A 6572-nucleotide genomic window follows, 5' to 3' on the forward strand; every position below is an offset into this window, starting at 1 on the left:
AATGGAGCTTCCTGGTGCAGCTCATCCTACTCAAGCCCACCCTTGATGTTATGGCTTGGATCTGGAGTGTCCCCCAAAAGCCCATATGTTTTGTGTTAGCTTGGCCTGATTGGGAGGTGGTGGGGCCTTTGAGATGTGGAGCCTAGTGGAATGTTTTAGGTTTCTGGGGCCGTGCTCTCAAAAGGGGTTATGGGGCATCAGTCTCATTTTCTTTCTCTTTCACTTCCTATCCACTATGAAGGGAGCAGTTTCCTTCAACATGTGCTCCCGCTATCGTGTTTCCTCTTGGCAGGCCCAAAAGCAATGCGGCCAGCTGACCTTGGTCTGAAACCTCCAAAACTGTAAGCCCAAATAAACATTTCTCTTTTTAATTGATCATCTCAGGTACTTGCTACAGCGATGGAAAGCTGAGTGACACACTTGGTAATTTCGAATCTTCATTTAGGCTCTTATTTTTCTCTGTGGCACTTACCAAGCATGGTTTATGTTTTTTGGTTGTCTGTTCATCTATTGACTGTCTCCCTTTAGAAGGAGTTTGAGCTGGGGCTCAAACTCAGGGCATTGCACGTGTAGAATGTAATTTGTGTATGTTATATTGCATTTTTTTCTTTGATTTTGTTATGGTTTTGGGGATTGAACTCAGGGCACTGCACATGTAGAATATGATTTGTGTGTGTTATACTCTCTGTTTATTCCCCAGTTCCTAGAGACGAAGCCCTCATTCAATAATAGTTGGAATGCAAATAGAATTCTTTTGATGGCAAAGGACTCTTGAACGTTTATTTCATTTATTTATTTTATGGAATGCACAAGTAATGAGTATGTGCTAATCACACTGCTTAGTGATTGGCAAAATAACTCATGTAATCCTTATGGGGCAATCATAAGAGGTAGGACTACTTTTGTCCCCAATTTATAGATAAAGAAACTGTGCCAAATCATAGTTGGTATGCGTTGACCTGTTCCAAGCCTGTGCTCTCAAACACTACTGTGTGGCCTTCCATTAATTACATTACAAAACTGAAATATATCTGGCAGAAACACAAGAGTGGACAGATTTGGGCGGGGGCCAAGCTCAGAGAGCTTTCTGGCAAATTGAGCACGGATGTTGGCAGGAGGCAGTGGATCTCATCCAAATGCAGAAGATACGAAGTGGAAGACTCGGAAGCAACCAAGACATAAAAAGAGGGGTGTGCATAAGGAGCAGGACCAGGCTCATGGAGAGAAGTGCAGGTACCAGGAGAGGCTGCTGAGAAAACTAAGTGAATGAAATTAGGCTTCAACTGGTGGTCCACGGGAACCCTGCGCTGCAGCCTGGGTTTTAGAGCCAGCACCAGACAAACGGCTTAAACTAAACAAAAGTTGGTAGAAGTGTACGCATGGAGGGAAAAAGCAAAGAAAGAAATCAGGAAACCCAGGTTCTCAGAAGTCAGCATTCATGTTCTTTAACAAACTCTCCTCTTCACTGTAGAATAACAAATTGTGGGCTTGATCCCACACCCCTAATCTTAGCTATTTGAGAGGCTGAGATCAGGAGGATCACAGTTTGAGGCCAGCCCAGGCAAATAGCTTGTGAGACACTCATCTCCAAAATAACCACAGCAAAATAAGGAAAGGTGTAGGAGGGTGAATGTGGCAGAACTATTATGTACTCATGTATATAAAATGGGAAAATGTTACCTGTTGAAACTATTCCTGGAATGAGGGGAGAGAGGATAAAGAATGATGGAGGGGGTGAATTCAACTGTGATAAACGTAAGAACTATAATAACTGTCACAATGTACCCCCAGGACAACAATAATATGATAATAAAAAAATTTTTTTAAAGACAAGAAAAAAATAACCAGAGCAAAATGTAGAGCGCCAGCTTGCAAGCTCAAAGTCCTGAGTTCAAACTCCAGTCCCACCAAAAAAAGAAAAAAAAAAAGACAAAAGAATAACAAAGCTTTGGTATGTTTGGTATGTTCCTATACCAAACATCAGTCGAAACAAAAAAAAGAGTGAGCTATTGATATGGTGAACAACATAGATTACTCTCACAATAACTGAGTGGAATTCAAAAAGTCAAAGCAAAGAAGGATCATCTTTTTCAGTGAGTTGGGAAGGCTCTGCCTATGGGCAATCGAAGCTTCAGACTTCAGAAAGTTGGACAAGGTTTGATTCCATTCGTGAATCTGTCATTCATGAATGGATGAGCCTAGTGCTCTTGTAAAATACACCGAGGAATTCCTTCGTCCTTCCATCATGGGAGGACACAATGAAAAGATGGCCATCGACTAATGAGGAAGCTCTCACTAGTCTAGACTGGTACCTCAATCTTGGAATCCCAGCCTCCAGAACTGTAGGAAATAAATTACTCTAGTTGAGATGCCTCTTGGTTTGTGGTATTTTGTTCTAGAAGCCCAAACAGACTAAGACAGAATCCTTTTTATTTCTTTAAAAAGAAAGTAGTGACTCAGTGATAAAATGCATGCTTAGCATGCATGAGGCCCTAAAAAAAGCAAAATTTAAAAATTATAGCTCAGTGGTAGAGTGCTTGCTTGAGGCCTTGTTTAAAAAAAAAAGCATATTTACTGGATGTGTTGCTCAAGAAACAACTATGAATGCACTATGGGCTGTTGGGTGGAGCTCTGCCTCTGGATAATGAAGCTTCAGGCCACCAAGGGTGACTAAGACATAGTTGTTTTGGATCAAGGGAAAAATTTTAATTGGATGATGAGCACCCTTAAAGAGAAGATAGCAATTTTCTGAATTACATATTCTAATGGTTTGAAATTTAGAAAGAAGTGATGTCATCTCCTTCCTTGTCTTTTAAAAGAACACACCTCTGTAATTATTTCATGTTTTTTTTTTTTTCAGTACTGGAGTTTGAACTCAGGGCCTTCACCTTGAGCCACTCCACCAGCCCTATTTTTATAAGGGTTTTTCAAGATAGGGTCTCATGAACTGTTTGCCCAGGCTGGCTTCGAACCACAATCCTCCTGATCTCTGCCTCCTCAGTAGGTAGGATTACAGGTGTGCCACCGGTGCCTGGCTTGTTTATCATTTTTAATAACAGCAACAGGCTATGCCCCCACCGATCCCATGACCAGGAAAGGAGCAGGCCCCAGGGATGTGTGGAACCGTTTCCTCAGAGCATTTCAGCCTTACATGGCTGAGCTTTCTTGATGCAATTCCTGGCAGAGTCTTCTTTCCATGTTTTCAAAGGTTCCCCTTTCTCCTTGTTCTCAGTTCATCTCCTCTTCCAGCTTTCCAAGGGGTTTCCTGATGTTAAAACTGAGTTCAGGGGCTGGGGCGTAGCTCAGTGAATAAAGCACTTGCTTAGCCTGTGTGAGGGTCAGGATTGGAGTCTCAGCACTTCCAGGAAAACCAAAACCAACAGCAACAACAAAACCGAGTTGAAATATAGTCCTTCCCAGGTTACATGTTGTGACTATCTTTCTTCTTTATTATTTTTATTCTATTTATGTATTTATTTGGCACAGGTCTCACATGTTGCCCAGGCTAGGCTCAAATGATCCTCCTGCCTTAGCCTCCTGAGTAGCTGCAACTAGAGGACATGGAATTAAATCTATGACGGACAAACCAGCAGCTCACTGGGACGTTAAAGCCTTACCTACAAAATGGACATAACGATTCCTAAAACCACCCTCCCAACTGGTTTTGAATGTTTTAGTTTTAGTTTTTGTGTTGAGGATTAAATCCCAGACCTCCTGCGTCCTATGTACAAACTCCAGCCAGGTTTTTTTGGTTTTGGGGGGTTTTTTTGGAGGGGGTGCGGTTTCCCAGCATAAGCCAGAAAACCTGCTGGACAAATTCTAAAAGAGCTGTGACGCTTTCTAGCCAGGTTTTGAATAGCAAATGAAATCAATCAGGAAGTGACCTAGCCTGCTGCAGCTCCTTACCAAGCTCATTCTTTCACCCTGTCTCCCTGTTCCCTCTGGTTTCTTTCCCATTAGATAGTCTTGATCTTTCTCCCACATACTAACTAGGCAAGTGCCACCACTGAGCTACACCTCCAGCCTCTGGGCCTGGAGCTTAATAGATGGAGAATGATATACCAATGTAATGAATAAACGAATGGAATAAATCCTCTTTTTAAAACTTCAGTTATGGACTTGTCTCTCAAGGAAAACTCCTGTGGAAGCCAGAAGATACTGAAGCTTTTGGAGGAAAAAAACCCTGTCTTTAATTGACCTAGATAAATTTTGTATAACATAAAATTAAATATGTGAAAGTGACAAGTAACATTTAGCAGCCACCACCTCTCTCCAGTTCCAAAACGTTTTCATGATCACTAAGCATTTTCTCCCCATTATCCCTGTCCCCCGAGACCCTGGTACTCACCAAGCTGGATTCTGTTTCTGTGAATTTATTTATTCAGGGTATTTCATATAAATGGAATCATACAAAGTATGTGACCTTTTGTGTCTGTCTTGTTGTACTTGGCTTAATGTTTTAAGGATTCATCTTCATTGTATTCTCTGTCAGTACATTCTTTTTATACCTGGGTAATATTCCACTGCATGTATATACCACAGAGTTCATCCATGCATCTGTTGGTGAACATTTGGACTGTTTGGCTACTGTGAGTGGTGCTGCTATGAACATAGGTATACAGGTATTTCTCTGAGTCCCTGTTTTCAATTCTTTTGACACATATCCGGGAGCGGAATTGCTCGGTCATATGGTAATTTGATGTTCAACTTTCTGAAGGACCGTGAGACTGTCTTCCAGAGCAACAGAACCTTTTTACATTCTCAGAAGCAGTGTTCAAGGGTACCAGCATCTCTGTAGCCTCCTTAGCACTTGTTTTTCTGTTTTTCTTCTCTTTTTAAAACATTATAGTCATCCTCATAGGTGTGAAGTAGTACCTTGTTGTTTTTCATTTGCATTACCCAGTGACTGGCCTAAGCATCTTTACATGGATGTGTGTTTTATATAATTTTTGGAGAATGTCTACTTAAGAAAATTGTCCATTTTTAAATTGGATTACCTTTTTGCTGTTGAGTTCTAAGAGTTCATTATATATTATTGATACTAGGACCTAATCAGATATGTGATTTGAAAATATTTTTCCCCATTCTGTAGGTTTGTTTGTTTACCTAATGTCATTTGATATACACCAGTTTTTAATTTTGGTAAAGTCCAATTTTTTCTTGCTTTTTTTTTTTTGGCAGAGTCCCAGTATATAGCCAGGCTGGCCTTGACTCACAATTCTCTTACCTCAGCCTCCCAAGTGCTGGGATTACAGGAGTGCACCAAAAATGCCAAGTTTTTCTTTTTTATGACAGAATGTTCGTACTTTAGAGGCAAATTCAGGACCTTACAGAAGGTAACCTACATCTTACAATCAAAATTCCATAAGCGTGTAGATATAGCAGCTCTTTTGGAATCATTAGAAGAATTCAAAGACCAGGAGGAACCTCAGGCACTATTTGGAGGAGTTTTACTTCAAAACAAATTAAACACCTATGGGGGGGAGGGCAATGAAAGAGAGCAGAGGAGGGGGTGAATTCAAGTATGATATATCAGATACATTGTAAGAACTTTTGCATATACTCCAATGTACCCCCCATCCAGCACAACAATAAAAAAAAGGAAAAAAAATTAAACCTTATAAATTCTGTGACAGAATTATAAATATTTCTGAACTAACAAATGAGAAAGGACAGCATCTTTGAATTTTTATTTTTATAATCAGTGTCAGAGGGCTTGATACAGAGTTTGTATGAAGAAAATAAGTATATTCCAACATTTTCCTGTTCTCTGCTAGTTAATTTTGATGACAACTGTACCTCCCTTTATAAATGATGAGGCCAGGCCAAATTGTAGTAACTATACTTTTCTCAAAGTTGTAATGCCTATCATTTATGCAGTGATACACAGGCAACTAAACAGCTCTTGACTCTATCTTTCCTTCAGTGTATTCTTTAGAAATTATATAAAGAAAAACCATAGTTTATTCTCTGTTTCTGAGTTATTGTCATAGGATATTGAAAGGTTAAACTGGTATGGTACACTTAAAAGCAAATTGTATGTCAGTTCAATCAACAGAAAGAAAATCATGACTGTCTTGCCTTCTTCTAAATATACTGAATAACTTCAGTTTTCTCTGTAACATGCACAGTCAAATAAAATGAGTGTTTAAAATGTGTACATACTGCCAACTGATGTTCAGCCAAGGGGCCATGAATCCATATTGGGGAAAGGATGGTTTCCTCAATAAATAGTGCTGGGAAAAACTATATGCACACTCAGAAAAATAAAAACAGACCCCTATCTCTTACCAGCTAGAAAAATCAACTCAAAGTGGGTTAAATAATTAAATGTAAGACCCAAACTATGAAACTACTAGAAGAAAACATGTTTCATGACATTCGTTTGCACAGGACTTTTTAATAAGAACCCAAAGGTATAGGCTACAAAACCAAAAGCAGACAAACAGGATTACATCAAACTAAAAACCTTCTCCTCGGCAGAGAAAACAATCAACAGAGCAATGAGGAAGGCTGTAAAACGGGGAAACATTTGCAAGGCTATGCATCTGACATAGGGTTAACATCCAGAA

The 6572-nt window shown here is 39.8% G+C and overlaps 1 non-coding gene across 1 annotated transcript; it reads right to left on the bottom strand.

The window, feature by feature from the left end:
- Positions 1-3777: 3777 nt before the first annotated feature.
- LOC141411217 (U7 small nuclear RNA) lies at positions 3778-3839 on the bottom strand. Its single transcript, XR_012436034.1, has one exon. It is a non-coding gene; the product is annotated as a U7 small nuclear RNA (small nuclear RNA).
- Positions 3840-6572: the final 2733 nt, after the last annotated feature.

Source organism: Castor canadensis, chromosome 9 (assembly GCF_047511655.1).
Source record: "Castor canadensis chromosome 9, mCasCan1.hap1v2, whole genome shotgun sequence".
Lineage (NCBI taxonomy): Eukaryota > Metazoa > Chordata > Mammalia > Rodentia > Castoridae > Castor > Castor canadensis.